An 18,634-nucleotide genomic window follows, 5' to 3' on the forward strand; every position below is an offset into this window, starting at 1 on the left:
GTGGAACCTTTGTTGGGGTTCAGTTCAGAAAGTGCATTTATTTGCCTTATCCCGAATTCCCCTCTTTGACCTGAATTGAGTCTTTGGACACTCATCTATAATTAGATGCCTTGCAGTATGATCCCTTTGCTTTTATTTTATAGAAATTACAGTTTCTGAATCATTAATATGAGCCAGCTCCACTTATTTTTCTCTAGTGCTATAATGGGTGTGTGTGTGTGTGTGTGTGTATGCACATGAGAGGTACCAGTCAATGGGATTTGGGAAACGTGGAAAGGTGAATGTGGACTTGTCTTGAAGGAGAAGCCATTTATAAAGTTGCATTGTGTTCTAAGGAAAGATATATTTAAATTACTTTATGTTTTTTCTCTGAAGGCACATGAGATTGTAAAATTACCAATCATAAAAGATCCAAGTAAATATTTAAAATGTAAAATATATTTTACTTTTTTTAGTCCTAGATGTTACAACGTTAATAAAAATATGGAGAAGTGGAAAGTCTCTGGAGTCATTATAGCTACAACTGTGTAAATAGCTTGCTTCAAATGATATCAAAGGGAGAGTTAACCTCATTAGATGCAGTTCTAACAGCAAGAGAGCCGAAGGCATGGCAACAATTGTATCTGAAGATTGAACTGGAAGGATGCTGTCCTTATAAAGGCTATGATTCAATGAAACTTTACTTGGTGAAATTTTCATTTGCAAAGATGTTTCTTCTTACAAGTTACTAATATGGTTTACTTTGGGGGTCTGGAATCAATTTTGCTGTTCATTTTTTAAAATGAAGAGCAGTTAAAATACCAGATTTAGAAAAACAATACACTCGACCACAGGGACATTCTGTGATTGACCATATTATTTGTGATGTGACAGATATTAATACAATGAAACTACAATGGGGGAGGAGACACAAATTTGGGCATACTGACTAGGAAAGAAAGGTGACACAGCAAATCCCTAGCCACTGTGCTTTGATGCTAAATAATAGTACTCAACTTATATTTGAAGGATTTTCCATAAATTAACAATCCTACTCTTTTGAAAGCATGTACCAGATGTTGGGGGGTTTATGGGAAAAAGTTGAGCATTTTTGAAAGAGGTTGCTAATAAGACAAAAATGGAAGATAAATGATATGTATGTATTTAATACCACAAATTCTACAAAACAAATTGTATTGTAGTAGTATTTCTGTGCCTCAACCACACTGTTAGCCCTAAGATGGAAACTCTGATGTTGCTTTCCAGTCGGGCTAGGTATTTTTATATAAATAGCAAGATCATTTGGCATTTCAGTAGTTGAGTCCCCCCTGAAAACGATGCATATTAAGGCTTCTCCCAATAATTTCCCTATTATATAATGGCTACAATGAATCCATTGCAAGAATCTGCCTGCAATGCAGGAGACACAGGTTCAATCACTGGGTCAGGAAGATCCCTTGGAGGAGGAAAATGGCAAATCACTCCAGTATTCTTGCCTGGACAGAGGAAAAAATCCAATGGACAGAGGAGCCTGGTGGGCTACGGTCCAAAGGGTCTCAGTGAGTCATACATGACTGAACAACTAAGCAAATTAGTGAGTTATTATGGAGAGATGCTACCTGTGCTAGCTGTTTTCAGTTCTACACCTTCTTCCCCCAAATTGCTGTTCTCTGCCTTGTTCCTACGAGGCAGGCTGCCCCGATGGGCCACACAGACTGAGCCCCTTTGCCACTGGCCAGTAGTGAGATGCAGCCAGGGGTGGGATCAACCAGAGATGGCAGCAGAAGGAGCTAGCGTGTCCCTTGTTTCTTATCTCCAAGCAACTCTCACAGGGATCTGGCTGCATTACCCACCACCTACCTTTGTCCCATCTGCCCTAAGGGTGGTAAAAGCTTCCCACAGTTAAACATTTCTGGGTGCTTCAGCATCCTTTGTAGGTACCCTTAACCCTGGGCATATCCCTGAAATTATCTCATTAAAAACTCTTCTGATGAGTCATCAGAGTGGAATTCTTTTCCTACTGTGGCCCTGGCTGACACAGGAACATGATGCTGATGCCATATGTCAGACCAAGTAGCATGATGTACTTCATGAGTGCTTCCCTTACAATCAGGGCTATAAGCACTGTACAGATTTGAATCTGTTCACTGATGACTGTGGTACCACTCAACAATAATGCCTTGGTTATTATAATTATAAGGTACTGACTAGTAGCCCTGCCTTTTGAGATGAAAATGGGGCAAGGATGCCAGAAATAATTATTCCATGTGCAGGCAGCAACATCAAGAAAAAGAGTAGGCTATGACCTCTTGACCAATAAACTGACTTCCCTGGCCCAACAGAGCATTCCAGTTTTCCATGCAGACTCTGTGAAAAGAATGCTTAATTTGCCTATTTCCATTTCTGAATCTCTTCCCAAGGAAATTTTAATGCATAATCTAGGTAACTAGAAAATGACCATGAAAGAAGGTATCTTCCCCAGAAGTGAACTCATGAGGAGATAGCAAAGGGAAATGCAGGTTCGACTCACCAGTGGCAATACCTCTTAAAAGCTATGCTGTTTTCGCAGAAGAGCTGAAAATTGGCAGTTCCATCTGGATCCTGGATATTTGGCACAGGAATGTGTCTTGAGGTCCCCAGGCTCCTTTCTCCCAGTCTCTGGGTATCTGAGTCAACATTTACCTTCACAGGTGAATTCCCTGTCCTGGACTTCTCTTCATATGAACCTATAGGGTTCGTTCCCCGGGATCCCTGGTTGGCAGTTTTTTTCCCCTTAGATTTGAGCAGTGGGAGACACTTGCCAGAAGTCAAAGACCAAAGGAAAGAAGATCTGGGATGACTTCCCTCTTCCTTTCTCCTTTGTCTGTGTCCCTGAGTGATCGGAGTTCTTCTGGGTGTCTGCACTACAGACTGATGCCAGGGCTTCCATAGCGCACCCCCATTTTCCTGTCCCTTCAGCTCTACTGGTATTGACAATTTCAAGTCTGGATATCTCAGTATTCCTGGCTGCAGCTCTCTGTGTAACTCCCTCATTAAAGTACTTTTATTTAAAACATCTGTGTTGGGTTTCTTCCCATTCTCCTATAATCTTTCTTGAATTTGTGTCCTTTCCATAGCATTAGCTCTGAAATCATATGCAATTGGTTTTACTGTTGCAACACTTTCAGAATCATGTTAAATAATGCTATCAGAACAGAAATAATCTTGTAGCATTTTTACATAAGAGTTGAGCAATGGATGCATTTTTTTGGTAATTGGAGAAAGCACCCCAAAGACCAATTAAAGTCAAAAACAAACCAAAGGAAACTCTCTCAGTAGCGGAGAACATGCTTAGCCATGGTTTCTTGAAAAAGTCCTTGTAAGTGTACAATGACAGGAGAAGTGTACCTTGCAAGCAACTATGCCGCATGTAAAGTTTCACAAGCTAAATCCAAACGAGCTCTTTTCCCGGTTTATAAAAAGACAAACTGTATGACCTTTTGGATTTATGCTCTTTTTTTTTTTCATCTCCTTTAGTCTAGCCTTTCCCTTTAGTTTAGGGTTCTATTTTAATAGAACACATTGCTAAAATGTACACTGTTATTACTGAATAGAATTGTATAACAATTTTATATAAATATGTCTATGATTATTTAATTAAGATGTTAAAATTTTAATATTTTATTTTAAAATACATATGTAAATATTTGCAATAAAGAGAAACAGAATTGGAAAAAATATGGGCAGAGTGTCCTGGAGGATAGACTGAAAGAAAAAAAAAAAAACTCAAAGCAAACAGAATGTGAGTCTTTGGCCAGAAAAGCAAAGAGAAGAGAGAATGATTAGGTTTTAGGGTAAGACAACTCACTCTCTTTCCTCAATAAAATCAGTAGAAATTTAATGGTGCTGAATCGTGGATTTTAAAAAGCTGATTTAATGGCCTGAAATGAAAGAACGGGTCATGGATTCTTGGGAGGTGGCGACAATAGCTGTTAGCAGATCAAAAATCCAGGAGATGAATTGATTGCAACAAAGAGGGCAATTCCATAGCAATGTGGAGCATACTGACAAGGCCTTTTTAAACCATCAGTTTTGACATTACTGTATGAAAATGACCCTATCAAGGTGTAAAGCCACATTTTAAAGTTATAACCCTGCCACTTCATCTACCCACACCCACCAAGATTACGGACCTTTTTATTCATTTTTGTATTGTTACAACTATTGCTTTGTTTCTTTTAGTTTAACTACATTTTATTCATTTTTAAAGATATTTAAAGATATTTTTATTACCAATACTGAATTATATAATACTTTAACTGATAATCAGAAAAGACAATAAAGATATTTTTTACAACCCAAATTGAGTAACATACCACTGATTGTTTTCCAACAGCCTGTGTCTAAAGTGAGAAACTACATTGACTTGCTATAACCTGTGTGAAATGTCCCACCATGGGACTTCCCTGGTGATCCAGTGGTTAAGAATGTGCCTTCCAAGGCAGGGGACACAGGTTCAATCCGTAGACGGGGAACTAAGATTCCTTGTGCTGAGGGTTACTAAACCTGTGTGCCACAGCTAGAAAGCCTGGGCACAGCAACTATTGCACCCTTGTGTTCTAGAGCCTGTGCTCTGCAACAAGAGAAGCTCTCTTGCCTAGAGAAAGCCTTCAGTGAAGACCCAGTGTGGCTAGCAATTAAAAAAAACAAAAACAAAAACATAAATATGATGTTTGCTGTTAGATAATAAATTGTGACAAGATATGGAAAATCTGCATAACTGACTAAGCCAATATTTTCCAAAAGACTGATGTATAATCACAAAAATCATTCATGATTAAAGAACCACTGAAAATGCAAGATAAGCAAATAAGCTTTAAAGAGGATGAAAAGTTCATGGATGTGGTTTCAGAGTATGCATTTCAATTACTTTTTAAGAAGTTACTACTTGTTGGTTCCAATGAGCTGACTCATTGGAAAAGACCTTGATGCTGGGAAAGATAGAAGGCAAGAGAAGAAGGGGACGACAGAGGATGAGATGGTTGGATGGCATCACCAACTTGATAGACCTGAGTTTGAGCAAGCTTCAGGAGTTGGTGATGGACAGGGAAGCCTGGTGTCCTGCAGTCCATGGGGTTGCAAAGAGTCATACATGACTGAGCGACTGAACTGACTGAACTGACTTGTTGGTTACACTGAGAATAAAGAGGAATATCCACAATTATCCACAAAGATGATTAAGGTACTATTCTCTTTTCCATTAACAACAAAAAATATCTTTTTGAGTTCATAGATTTTAATATATTTATTGAGATATAGTTCATATTCCATAAAATTCACCTTTTTAACATGTATAGTCCAGAGATTTAAGTATATTCACAGATACTGAAACTGGTATCACTGATGTCACCATCAATTTTAGAAAATTTTCATTATCTCAAAAGGAAAACCCTATCCTTCAGCTCTCTTTCAGTGTTCTTCATCTTCCCAGCTCTCCACAAACACAAATTTAATTTTTCTCTCCATAGGTTTGCCCATTCTGGAAATTTCTTCTTAATGGAATCATGTGATGTGTGGGGTTTTGTAACTGGCTTTTTTCACTGAAACAATGTTTTGAAGATTCATCCATGTTGGACTTCCCTGGTGGAGCAGTGGAAAAGAATATGCCTGCCAGCTAAGTGACATGGGTTCGATCCCTTGCCTGGGAAGATCTCACATGTGGAGGGGCAGCTAAGCCCAAGTGCCACAACTCCTGAAGCCCTCATGCCTAAAGCTCTGCAGCAAGTGAAGTCACTGCAGTGAGAAGCCCGAACACTGCAATGAAGAGTAGCCCCCCACTCACCAGAACTAGAGAAAGCCCGAGCAAAGCAACAAAGACTCAGCGCAGGCAAAAATAAGTAAAATAAAACAACAACCTGCTTTTTAAAAACAAAGAAGGATTCACTCATGTTGTAGTATATACCAGTACCTTGTTACTTCTCACAGTCAAACGATATTCCATTTTATGGCCTGACACATGGTGCTTATCCATTCATCTGCTGATGGCCATTCAGATTGCCTCAACCTTTAGGCTGCTTTGAACAATGCTGCTGTGAAGATGGGTGCACCAGTTTTTGTGAGGACATACTTTTATTTCTCTTGGGTCTACATCTCAGAGGGAAATTGCTAGGTCATAACATTAAGTTTAAGCTGAACCACCTGAGGAAGAGCCAGACTGTTTTTCAATGTGGCTCCACCATTTTAAATTCCACCATGAGTGTGTAAAGGATTTCTCCACATCCTTTATAACATTTGTTATTACTTGACATTTTGACTCTAGCTCTCCAATGAGGATAAAGTAGCATGTCATTGTTGCTTTGATTTGCATCTACTTGATGATTAGTGATGTGGAGCACTGACCGCCTCCCAGTCACCCATCACTGTGACCTCTACTGCTTGTGAGAGGGTCCTGAGGCTTGAACTTCTCAGCACTCTGTTTCAAAAGAGGTCAGTTATTTGAGAAGAGAATATAAGCTGTTCCAGGGCCTCCTTCTCCTTCCAGGCAGAATCTCTGAGCCATGGCTTCAGGGCTGGGAACAAGACAGTGCATGCTTCGCTGTGTGTCACACCATAACGAGTGCTCAGCGCAGGACACAGGGCAACACCCTCAGGTCCCGTGGGCTTCTCGCTGAGTGTGGAACCTCCATCTCTCCAGCTGAGACAAGGACAATTAAGACTCGTGTGTGGGAACTTCTCTGGTGGGCCAATGGTTAAGACTTTGTCTTCCAATGCAGGGAGTATGGGTTCGATCCCAGGTCAGGGAGCTAAGATCCTACATGCCTTGGGGCCACAAAACCAAAACATAAAAACAGAAGCAATATCATAACAAATTCAATAAAGGCTTTAAAAATGGCCCACATCACTCTGCTCAATGCCATGTGGCAGCCTGGAAGGGAGGAGAGTTTAGGGGAGAATGGATACAGGTACATGTATGACTGAGTCCGTTTACTGTCCACCTGAAACTATGACAACATTGTTTATCTGTTATACTCCAGTACAAAGTAAAACGTTTAAAAAAAATGGTCCACATCAAAAAAAGAATTATTAAAAGAAGACTCATGTGTGTATATACATACAAGTATAAAATTTTAAATATATTGATAATTTACATATAACCATGAAATAATGTAATACTTTGTCTTGTTTTATATGTATATATATATACACATATATTTAATAATTTTGACCAGTTTCGCTGGGGAGTGGATCTCATGCTGTCATACCAGAAGTGGAATCTCATTTGCAAAGTGGATTTGCCTCCAAATGGGTTATAAGTCCTATTCTTGAAAACCAAAGATGCTTTTTTATGTATGAACTATGTTATTGAGAGAGACGTTATTGCAGATTTCTTGTGCAACCTGAATGGCATATTGCTCTAGCTTCTTCCTTCTAGTTATATATTATTGAATATAAGGGAGAAATCTTTGACGACGTGATGTGGTGCTTTCAAAATATAAGCAATTTTTCAGGGAAAAAAAAAACAAAACAGAGTTTGCTCAGAGCAGGTGGTGGTCTCTTTTGGGGGTGAGGGTCTGTGGCTGAATTTGACTCCCAGTGACCTGTCGTTGTCCAACCTCTGACCCACTCCTTGACTCATTCACACCTCTTGGCTGACACCCACGTTATTTGTTTTATTTTTTAGTGACTTAATTTTTTTTAATCGGAGTATAGTTGCTTTACAGTGCCATGTTAGCTTCTCCTGTACAGTAAAGTGAGTCAGCTACACGTGTACATACATCCCCTCTTTGCTGGATTTCCTTCCCATTCAGGCCCCCCTGAGAGCACTGAGCAGAGTTTCCTGAGCTCTACAGTAGGTTCTTGTTAGTTATGTGTTTTATACATAGTATCCATAATGTATATATGTCAATCCCAATCTCCCAATTCATCACATACCCCCAGTTTTCCCCCTGGTATCCAGCATTTGTTCTCTATGTCTATGTCTCTATTTCTGCTTTGTAAATAAGACCATTTATATCAATTTTTTTCAGATTCCACATAAATGCATTAATATATGGTATTTGTTTTTTCTCTTTCTGACTTAATTCACTCTGTATGACAGTCACTAGGTCCATCCATGTCTCTGCAGATGACTCAGTTTTGTTCCTTTTTTATAGCAGAGTAATAATCCATACACATTACTTTGCCAACAATGGTCCGTCTGGTCAAGGCTATGGTTTTTCCAGTGGTCATGTAGGGATGTGAGAGTTGGACTGTAAAGAAAGCTGAGCGCCGAAAAATTTATGCTTTTGAACTGTGGTGTTGGGAAAGACTCTTGAGAGTCGCTTGGACTGCAAGGAGATCCAACCAGTCCATCCTAAAGGAGATCAGTCCTGGGTGTTCATTGGAAGGACTGATGCTGAAGCTGAAACTCCAATACTTTGGCCACCTCATGTGAAGAGTTGACTCACTGGAAAAGACCCTGATGCTGGGAGGGATTGGGGGCAGGAGGAGAAGGGGACGACAGAGGATGAGATGGCTGGATGGCTTCACCGACTCTATGGGCATGAGTTTGAGTAAACTCCGGGAGTTTGTGATGGACAGGGAGGCCTGGAATGCTGCGATTCATGGGGTTGCAAAGAGCCGGACACGACTGAGCAACTGAACTGAACTGAACTGAATAATCCATAGTATATATGTGCCACATCTTCTTTATCCATTCCTCTGTCAATGGACATTTAGGTTGCTTCCATGTCCTTGCTATCTCAGAGACCTCTGATGCTCCCTTATAGGCTTTAAGGCTGAAATGGGTAAGGAACGCTCAAGCATAGGATGGCTTTGCATATATGCAACTAACAAAAAAGCTTATCTTACAGTATTTTATTATTTTTAAGTTGGGTCAAATGTCTGTGATCAAAATACCCTATGGCAGTGTCAAAGAACCTGATATTGAAATGACTGCAGTAGAAACACAAGGTCAGAAAAGTTACAAGCATGTTCCACAGAGAGGCTATTTTTGACAGCCTCTAGATTTTGGTGGCTTAGGCGAGGGAGAGGAAGGATTGAGAAATGCATGCCAATGAGATGGTCAGTGTACCTCGTGAAGAGGACTAACTTCAGGGAATCCAGCAAAGTCTGGGAACAATGAGGAAACGCATGTGTCTCCAGCATCACACATGTGCTGAGATGAGATGACTTTCATAAGCTAAGGTCACTCAGGAATTCTCAGTCATTCTTTGCAGTGCATACTAAATAATAGAAGATGTGGTACTTGGATCTCTGTTAATAAGATCTTTCTGTGTAACTTCTTATGCATTTTAAATATTTCCAGAAGGGCTAGAAAAGTAGAATATAACATATCCCATGGTGGTATTCCACATGAGTACCTGCTGTGGAAAATTCCTGAAAATAGAATGGAGTCAAACCATGTTATTCTATTTACTTACTGCAAAAAAAATTTTTTTAGATAAAATAATAAAATATCATTCCATAAAATATCAGCCCATGTCAAATTAAAATATAACTGATGTTAACTCCTGAGAACTACTGAATAAATCTAAAAGTACAAGGGTTATACTATTCCTGCTTTCAGTAAATTCCAGTAAACTCTGTGCCTAGTTACGTCAGATGACGTTCAGCAGCATTTTATCACTTAAGCATGTAGAGTCTCTCAGCTTTCCAGCACTAAGCAAAAATAAATACTTAGAATTAAGTGAGTGTTTTCTTGGAGGTTTTAACTCTATACAATAGAGGGGGTGTGTGTGTTAGTTGCTTAGTCGTGTCCGACTCTTTGTAACCCCATAGACTGTAGCCCACCAGGCCCCTCTGTCCATGGGAGTCTCCAGGCAAGAACACTGGAGCGGGTTGCCATTTCCTTCTCCAAAGGGAGCTATAGAAAGAAATAAAGTAAAGTCGCTCAGTCGTGTCCGACTCTTTGCGACCCCATGGACTGTAGCCTACCAGGCTCCTCCATCCATGGAATTTTCCAGGCAAGAATACTGGAGTAGGTTGCCATTTCCTTCTCCAAATAGAGGGGTAGATACAGAGTATTATTCTTGCTGTAGTTAGAGATGCATCAATGTGTGTTTAGAGAAACTGGTTTTTCTCAAACATAGCCCACAAATCAAGATTAAAAAACTCCCAATGTATACATGTACACACCTACTTGTATGTATACACAAATGCATACATATATACACACACACACACACATATACCTTATACATATGTGTGCATGTTTGATAGCAAAAGGCAAACAATATATATTAAGTGACTATTCGTTACTTTACACTAAGATATTCCTATACTCTTGTCCATTATGGTTTGTACGCCTCAGGACCCAAAGGTACTGTGTAGAAAGTTTACCCACATCTTCCACTCTGCAATTATGACAGTGGCTCAATCAAGTTAAAGGCTGACAATGTGAGAATAAAGGAGAGAGTTGAAATGGGCTGTAATTCACTCAAAATTCATTTGTCAAATTGGAATAGCTTGAGTTGGCAGGTGGTTCTTTCAAAAAATAACATCATGTTAGGAATCATTTTAATTTTTGATTCGTGGTACAGTATCAAACATTCTCCTCTTGCCATTCTTTCAATGGTCATTTGTGCATATATATTTTTATTTTTAAATAATGTATTGTGCAGCATAGACTTCATCAGGAAGGACATTCAGAGGGGGTTTTTGAGGAGAATAAAGTAAATTCAGGCATTTATTCCGAATAAGACCAGATGTTTTCCCAGGAGTCTTGCATTCCTAACCACAGGCCAGATTTGAGTGTTAGGTCTCAAAAACTAAACACACTAGGCTTAATGCAAATTAAATGAGAATGAGAAAAGTAATTATCCGGGACTTACAATGGCCAAGGAAAGAAATGCGATGACTGTCCTTCATACAAGGAGGTGCTGCAGATCTGCAATTCTCAAGGTACGTTCCTTGGAGATATTTTCTTGGGTTGTAGTTGTGAGGAGTTGTGCAGAGCTAGCTATGTCTTCTCAGGCTTCCTGTCCCGTTATTCCTAAAGGTACACTTGAGAAAACAGCTGGATGGGCTTAAGGAATAACTTCCTTCACAAAAATTTGCCTGACAGAAGATGTGGTTTAATACATCCACAGAAATCAGAACTGGCCTGTGTGCTGAAAATAGTCCTGCTAGGTGGGAGGCAGGTGGAGGCCAGGCTGATAAAATGTAGGGCAGTCTCGGTCCAGCACATCATGCAGTGGGCTGAAAAGATTTTCTGCTTTCCTTTCTCTTTTGGATTTTTTTGTTTGTTTGTTTCCATAGGAATTTGGCAGGGAAGGGAGACGGAGGAGAAGGCAGCTGATGATTTACGGCTTTTGCTTAAGGTTGATTCATTTATTTATCTGAGCAAGTCCTGATCTCACATCCTGAAAATTTACTGCACAGTTGAACAGGGTGGGGGATAACCCAGGGCACTCTGGTGGGAACCCATCATTGTAATGCTGAAATCTAAGTCTCGGTCTAATTCCCATGTAAATCAAGCTTGCTCTGACATTGTTTTTGTGCTGTGGGAGACCTGATTTTGTTTGGGTTATATCTGAGCTGACTGTATCATAAGAACAAGCCCATCTATGACAAGATTAAACTTCATCTCCAAGAAGATATACAGAATTTTAAAGCTGTGAAAAGTATCTGGTTTAAGTTCCTGATTTGATGCACAGGGAGGTAAGCGACTTGCCGAAGGTCACACAGCCTGTTTGCATCTCTCCCCAGAGAACACAACAATTTTAGAGGTGACCTTTTCACCAGACCATGAAAAGGACCAGTTCTGAAAGCTAAGATTTCTTTGGCTTCAGTTCTGGTTTGGTCAGTTTTTTTCTTGAACAACCCTGGACACTACAACAAGCTTCCTTGAATCTTTCAGCAGCCATGCATGACAGGAGGTGCAGTTTTCAAAGGGCAGAGCTCTGGGAACCGTCTTCTGATAATGCAAAAATCACAACACACAGCATAATTTTCCAGAAAATATTCAGTTTAGCTGCAAACATAGCATACAAGTCATCTAAGTTCACTGTGGGAGAGATACACTCCTAAAAGGAACTTGTAGGTACATAGTGAATAAGTCACCAGAAAAAGCAGTGGTACACCTTTCCATCCCTCTTCTGAAACCTCTTCCTCAGTGATTATAAAGAGTTTGAGCCAGGGGAAAGTGTGTGGAAAACTCTTCTCCACTTGTTCTATATCAAACTAGTATTTACGGGCAGATTCCCATGTATCTGACACTCCTTACCACTTGAGATTACCAAGAATCAAGACGGAAATGAAGGTGGGCACTTCCCTGGTGGTCCAGTGGTTAAGAATCCACCTGCCAATGCAGAAGGTACAGATCTGATACCCGGTCCAGTGGTTTAGAATCCATCTAGTGGTTAAGATCCCACATGCCTCAAGACAACCTAAGCCTGTGCACAACTGCTGAGCACCCGCTCTAGAGCCTGTGCTCCGCAACTACTGAGCCTGCGCACCTAGAGCCCACATACCCAACCGCGATAAGAAACCCGTGCACTGCATCTGGAGAAAGCCCTCATGCAGCAACGAAGACCTGGTGCAGCTAAAATAAATTAAAAACAAACCAGCAAGACTGAAGTGAGTGGAATTTCATTTCCAGACTCAGAGAATTTTTGAGCAGGAAGGTACATTAAAGATCATCCTGACATCTCTACTGGGAAGCTGAATGACACAGTCATGAAGCCACTTATCCAGGATGAAGAACTGGGATTGGATTTTCTATAGTTCAGCCTGTGTCCCTTCTACCATACCAGCGTCTCCCTTAGTTGTTAGCTTCCTGGTAAGTTAGCGGCGTCGTGAGTATGGGCTTCCCTGATAGCTCTAGGGAAAGAATACGCCTGCAATGCAGAAGACCCTGGTTTGATTCCTGGGTCAGGAAGATCCACTGAAGAAGGGATAGGCTACCCACTCCAGTATTCTTGGGCTTCCCTTGTGGCTCAGCTGGTAAAGAATTCACCTGCAATGCAAGACACCTGGGTTCAATCCTTGGGTTGGGAAGATCCTCTGAAGAAGGGAAAGGCTGCCCACACCAGTATTCTGGCCTAGAGAATTCAATGGACTGTATAGCCCATGGGGTCACAAAGAGTTGGACATGACTAAGCGACTTTCACTTTCTTTCAGGAGGCTCTATTGACATGGGCTCTTTGGATACAACCTGTAAGTCTGTGTTCACATATGCTTTCAAAACTGAAAACCCATCTTGTTACTCCTATAAAAGAAAAAACTATGGTAATAATTTATATCAATTTGGTATTAAGGTAAGGAAGGCAATGATTGTGTCTCATAAATACACATCCAAAAAAGAGCAGAGAAACAGAAAACCTTCGGGGTGAGCCAGTTTCACTAAGAGAATTAAAAATTTACATTCTGGCCTTTTAGGTTTTTCCCATTGGACTTGGATACTGAGTGTATGTGGAAAGCCCTTCAAGGCAGGATATCAGGGTGGGACCCAGGACCCATCTTGTCCTAATCCTTATCACACTGATGAGGAGGAGGATGCTAAGAGATTGTGACTAGCTGAGGTCACACAGCCATGTAGTGGTTTGGAGGCAAAGCCCATTGATTCAAACTTCAGGATGTCCACCCAGCAGTCTGCCCACATGCGATGCTCCTTCTCTGGTCAACTATCCCAAGATTTTCAAAAGTATGACCCACCTGAATATCTAGACATGGACATTTCCTTCCTGGACTCAAAGCGCTAGGGCACAGCCACATTGTTGGAAGGTAAATCTGAAAGTTGAAATCTGTGAGTTGGAGTGTTCTAAACAGAAGTTCCAAACTGACTGTGCCCAGATTCAGTCAAACTGTCCTTCCACAGAAACCCCAACTTCTAAGTAATAGTGAATGTGTTTAATGGCTGTACAGAACTTAGATTCCTCCAAGGAGAATCTGAATCTCAGTAGATATCTGGACCAAACTACAATCTTTGCCTAATTTAAACTTTCACTTAAAGTTTTTCTGTGAAATATGAATTTGTGAATGGGAGTTGATAGCAAGAAGCTGGGGAGTTTGGGGATGTTGAATGAGCTGTCACATTACCGTAACCTGATTTAGAGCCCCAGAAGGCAATTGTGACTGGAATTTTCTGAGCTGAAATGATGATGGGAGAGTTATACATAGAGAGGTTATGACAGACTCAGCCTCTGGAGTGACTGTAAGGGCAACGGATTGTGACTGAAGGTGAAATTCATGGGTATGTAAAGGAATGCTTTCAGGGAAGGACATTACTGAGGCAAAGAGAGAGAGTTAAATTTGGAATTTTAAGGGCATAGAAAATTTCAGGATCAGAATAACTAGCAGCGGGTGCATTGAATCATAAATCAGGAATTAAAAAAATACAGTCACACGTCAGTCATCGCGGTGAAGCAGCTGAGGCGTTGATTTAAATGATACCATCTTAGAACTATTTTAGAAGTAAAAGCTTCAATTTCCAGTTCCATAGGCAAAGATTGCCAAGACTTCACATTTCCAAACTAAGGGAGAAACAGTCTGACCACCAGTGAGTAGATGTCTTGTAATTGAACTATTTGAGGCAACAGCTCAGAAAATTCCCTGGTGAACAGGGAAATATTTGCTGTGAGCTTAACAATCTCCCTCGCTTTAATCCTTTGCTGTACTTCTGAGTCGGCTTCCTGGGTGGCTCAGTGGTAAAGAATCTGCCTGCCAATGCAGGAGACACAGGAGATACAGGTTTGATCCCTGGGTGGGAAAGATCCCCTGGAGGAGAAAATGGCAACCCACTCCAATATTCTTGCCTGGAGAATCCCTGAGTAGAGGAGCCTGGCAGGCTAGGCTATTACTTCTTACCTCTCCTCCTTGAAAGGGTCACTGATTCTGCTTGGAGAGCTTGCCTTTGGTCTATGCTCAGATCACTGGATCATCTTTATGGGACAAATGCAGTTCAGAGATTTTGACTGACGACTCAGGCATATGGAGATATGATATTAGCTCTATTCAAACTCTTTTCTATGTACTTTTCCACTTATTTACTAATTTAGGCCTCAAGATTTCTCTCTCAGGATATTAGCTCCCACTTAGAAATAGTTTAAATCATTTGCCCCAGGATGGCACAGGTAGAATGGGGTAAGCCTGGGGCTTGAGCCCATGCCATTCTTCTGCGTAGCTCCTAAGTACACAGAGTTCTATTCCCAGGCTTCGGGGAATTCTTTCACCAGTTCCTGTATTCTGATGGAGCATCTTTGTCCCTTCCTTCAGGCATGAGCGTCATGATTCCAATCACCTGTGTCTTGTTCTCCCACATGTAAATCGTGCCCTAGAAATACTGATTTTACTCCAGACACTTCCTAATTCCTAAGCATGGTTTCTGAGCTGCTGCTTCAGATAGCTCAATTGACAACAGATCTACCGTCACCCAGTATCAGCCTTCTCTTGTTGAGTTCGGAATTCAAAGACTAGATCCAAGGTTGATCAAGGAAAGAGAAGATTTAGACTTTGCCTGCACCCCCCTATCAAAGATCTAAAATTGTATTGTTTGATTAACATCTCAGTAACCTGACTGAATGTGACATTTAAAAACTCATAATGAATGATTTAATGTTCCTTTCATGTGTTTTCCTGATCCCCAAATTATCAAAAGGTGCCAAGTTTAATTCTTCATGTTTTGGTCCAAGAATTATTCCACTCTTGCCGACTCTATGGTCAAAAGAAACCCTTGAAAAAATAAAAACTATAAACCCAATAAAAAGGAGGGGAAACACAAATCCAGTAAGATATTAAATAGGTTCAAGTCCTGACAGCTCATTTTAAACCAAAAAAAAAAAAAGATTAGGCTTCCTATAGTTGCTTTTGACTGACCTTTTTTTGGTAGCCAGAGTCAGAGCCAGCCCATGGGCTCCTGTGTTGTCTGATCTCACAAATAAGTGCACACAACTATGTTATTGAGTAGGCCATTTTGATTAGGATTTAGTCATTCACATTTATTAATTTTGTCCAAATATTTACTGAATTCTAGTATGGCCAGTGCAGGAGAGTCTCTGCTCGAAGAGTTTGTAGCCCAGCAGGACCCCAAGTCAATATCAGCCACAATGTAAGGTCATGGTTGAGAAGATTACAAAGAAGGAATTCTTTCTACAATCTACATCAGTTTATTTATGTAAAAAACTAAAGTATATGAATTACTCAGTTTACGAACAATTGTTATCTCAATAGCTCAATTACAAATTAGCTGTTTGAAACCCTCAATATATTTTCTTTGATCATAGAAATTGCAGCTGAATGACATGTTTCTCTTCATTGGTCTTGACATTTAAGTCCTGGTGGGCGTGAAGAGGAAAATGGTAAGAAAACAAAAAGAAAGGTAAGAAAGAGAATGCAGAAACATGTAACAGCGGCAGTCATGTGGTCTGACTGATCCCGAGCAGGTTCCCGTGTCTCTCTGAGTCTCAGTTTCCTCACTGTGCCCCAAGTCTTGTGAGCACACAGCATCTGGTGGTGTCCAGTCCTCTTTCTTGAGCAGGAACTTTCTGAAGCTGCTCCATTTCCCAGTGCCCTAATTTACAGACATCTCCACATTTCTATCTCCATCAGCCAAAGGGAGCCCATTCCCTCAAATTATCTTTCACCCAAATTACCCGCCTTTCCTTTCCAGCTATTCAAAGCTCTGATTAACTCAGCCTTGTTGCTCTCAGCTGGCTGTTAGGACAAAAAACAATCTGTTTGAATCAACCCACACAAATGCAGGAAGGGCTTGACAGTCTCTGAACTCTCCTAGAGTTAGTGGCATTAGAAAAAAATTGCTTATTATCCCACAAGCATGTCTCAGTGAGGTGATTTCAGCCAGCCAGCCAAAGTGAAGTCAAAACTCCAGGCACAGTGGGGGAAAGATATTTTTGGGCTGGTGAAGGTCAGCTCGTTCTATGCACCTGTCCCTGGTCAGCTCCATGCTGAATTGCCTTTTTCAGTCTCATCCCTTTCTTTACTTCTGAACCTCCAATTTCTCTAAAGCTTTCTGCCTGCCCAGATGGCTTTTTTGGCAATAGCACTAGGGGGTCCAAAGGTGAGGAGACCAGGGAGGAAGGGGCGTTTGCACACGCTGCTGATATTTCTGAGTCTTTTATAGGTAGGGGGTGTCTCTCCTAGCACATCGGTTACCCTTTATGAATCTGAGATAATAGCTCTGGGATTGTTGAGATGTGAGTTTGGAGAGCGATATTCATTGGCCGTGAAAGTACAAATTCATGGAACCTCTAAAGACTCTCTCTTAGGTTTCATAAGACTATTGACTTACCAATATTTTTACCAAACTGCAAATCTTTCATGTTTGAACTGGCCTAGATCTTGGAGATTTCTTTGGTCCAGCTCCTCATTGTAACTTATTTTACGATTTTTTTTTTTAATCTGGACCATTTTGAAGCCTTTATTGAATTGTTACAATATAGCTTCTGTTTTATGTTTTGTTTTGTTTTGTTTTTGGCTGCGAGGCATGTGGAAACTTAGCTCTCTGACCAGGGATCGAACCCACAACTTCTGCATTGGACGGTGAAATCTTAACCACTGGACAGCTAGGGAAGTTTCCCTAGTTCCTCATTTTCAAGACAAGGAAGCCAAATCCCAGAGAGATAAACATGTAATTGCTTCTGCATTATATTCTTTGCGTCTTCTCAGAGTTGCGGGAAATGACAGTGATGAGGTCTGTCCATAGTAATCAGTTGAAAACAGGTCTCTCCCCATCCCCTACATGTTAAGCTTTAGAGAGAAGCTGATGCGTAAAGGAAAGTAGAGGATCTGACCTATGGCAAGTTGTCTGTGGTGTGAGGTGAGGCAGCGGGAAGGGAAACTTCCACATTTCATACTCAGACTGTTAATTACAGGACATCACTCAGCTCCCTGCCCACGGTTGGAAGCAGTGGTTGGGAATGGTCAAAATGGCACTAGAGCAATCAATGGTTTGGGGAGCTCACCCCATTTACATACAGAGCTGGGATTGATGCATCATGCCACAACTCCTGATGTTCCCTGCTCATAATTAAGGACAAAAATGGTAATTTCACTTTAAAAAAGGTTAAAATTGACCTTGACTCTAACTCACAGAGTAGTTGGGAGTATCAAACAAGGTCATCTATGTAAACACATTTCATAAACTGGAAGTGTACATAATCTCAAGATATAATAAAAGTTAAAGAAAGAAAGAAAGGAAAAGTCAAAGAAACATAAGGCAAGTCAAAGTCAAGAAAACATAATCAAAGCTGGAGAGAAAATAAATCCAAGATTTATTTGGATTTGGTCAGCTCTTCCTCTGTTGACCATCTTACCCATGGCTTTTTACCACATCTTTCCTCCATCAGAACTGATTAAATTTTCCTTCAGGCTGGCACAAATCTCATGATGTCAATCCACTGGTAGAGGTTCAGTTTTTTTAATGGCTGGAACTTAAATGCGCTGCTGGGAGCAGGGGTTTGGGGAGTGTGGAGGGTCGGGATCAAAGCTCAGTGGATGTCTAGTTATCACGGCTCCTTCACATTGCTTAGAAAAGTGAAGGTCAGTGGGCAAATGCTCTAGTGCCTGCTGGGGATATCTCACCCTAACGTGGTGAAAAAACGACATTAATATTTGTATTGTGCCCCCAGCAAAAACAGTTATAGAGTCAGCCAAATGTCAATGTGACTGAAGCTTGTGGTCATCATCGTGATGTGAGACAGGTTCTTATAGAGCATGG

Source organism: Cervus elaphus, chromosome 23, assembly GCF_910594005.1.
Source record: "Cervus elaphus chromosome 23, mCerEla1.1, whole genome shotgun sequence".
Taxonomy (NCBI): Eukaryota; Metazoa; Chordata; class Mammalia; order Artiodactyla; family Cervidae; genus Cervus; species Cervus elaphus.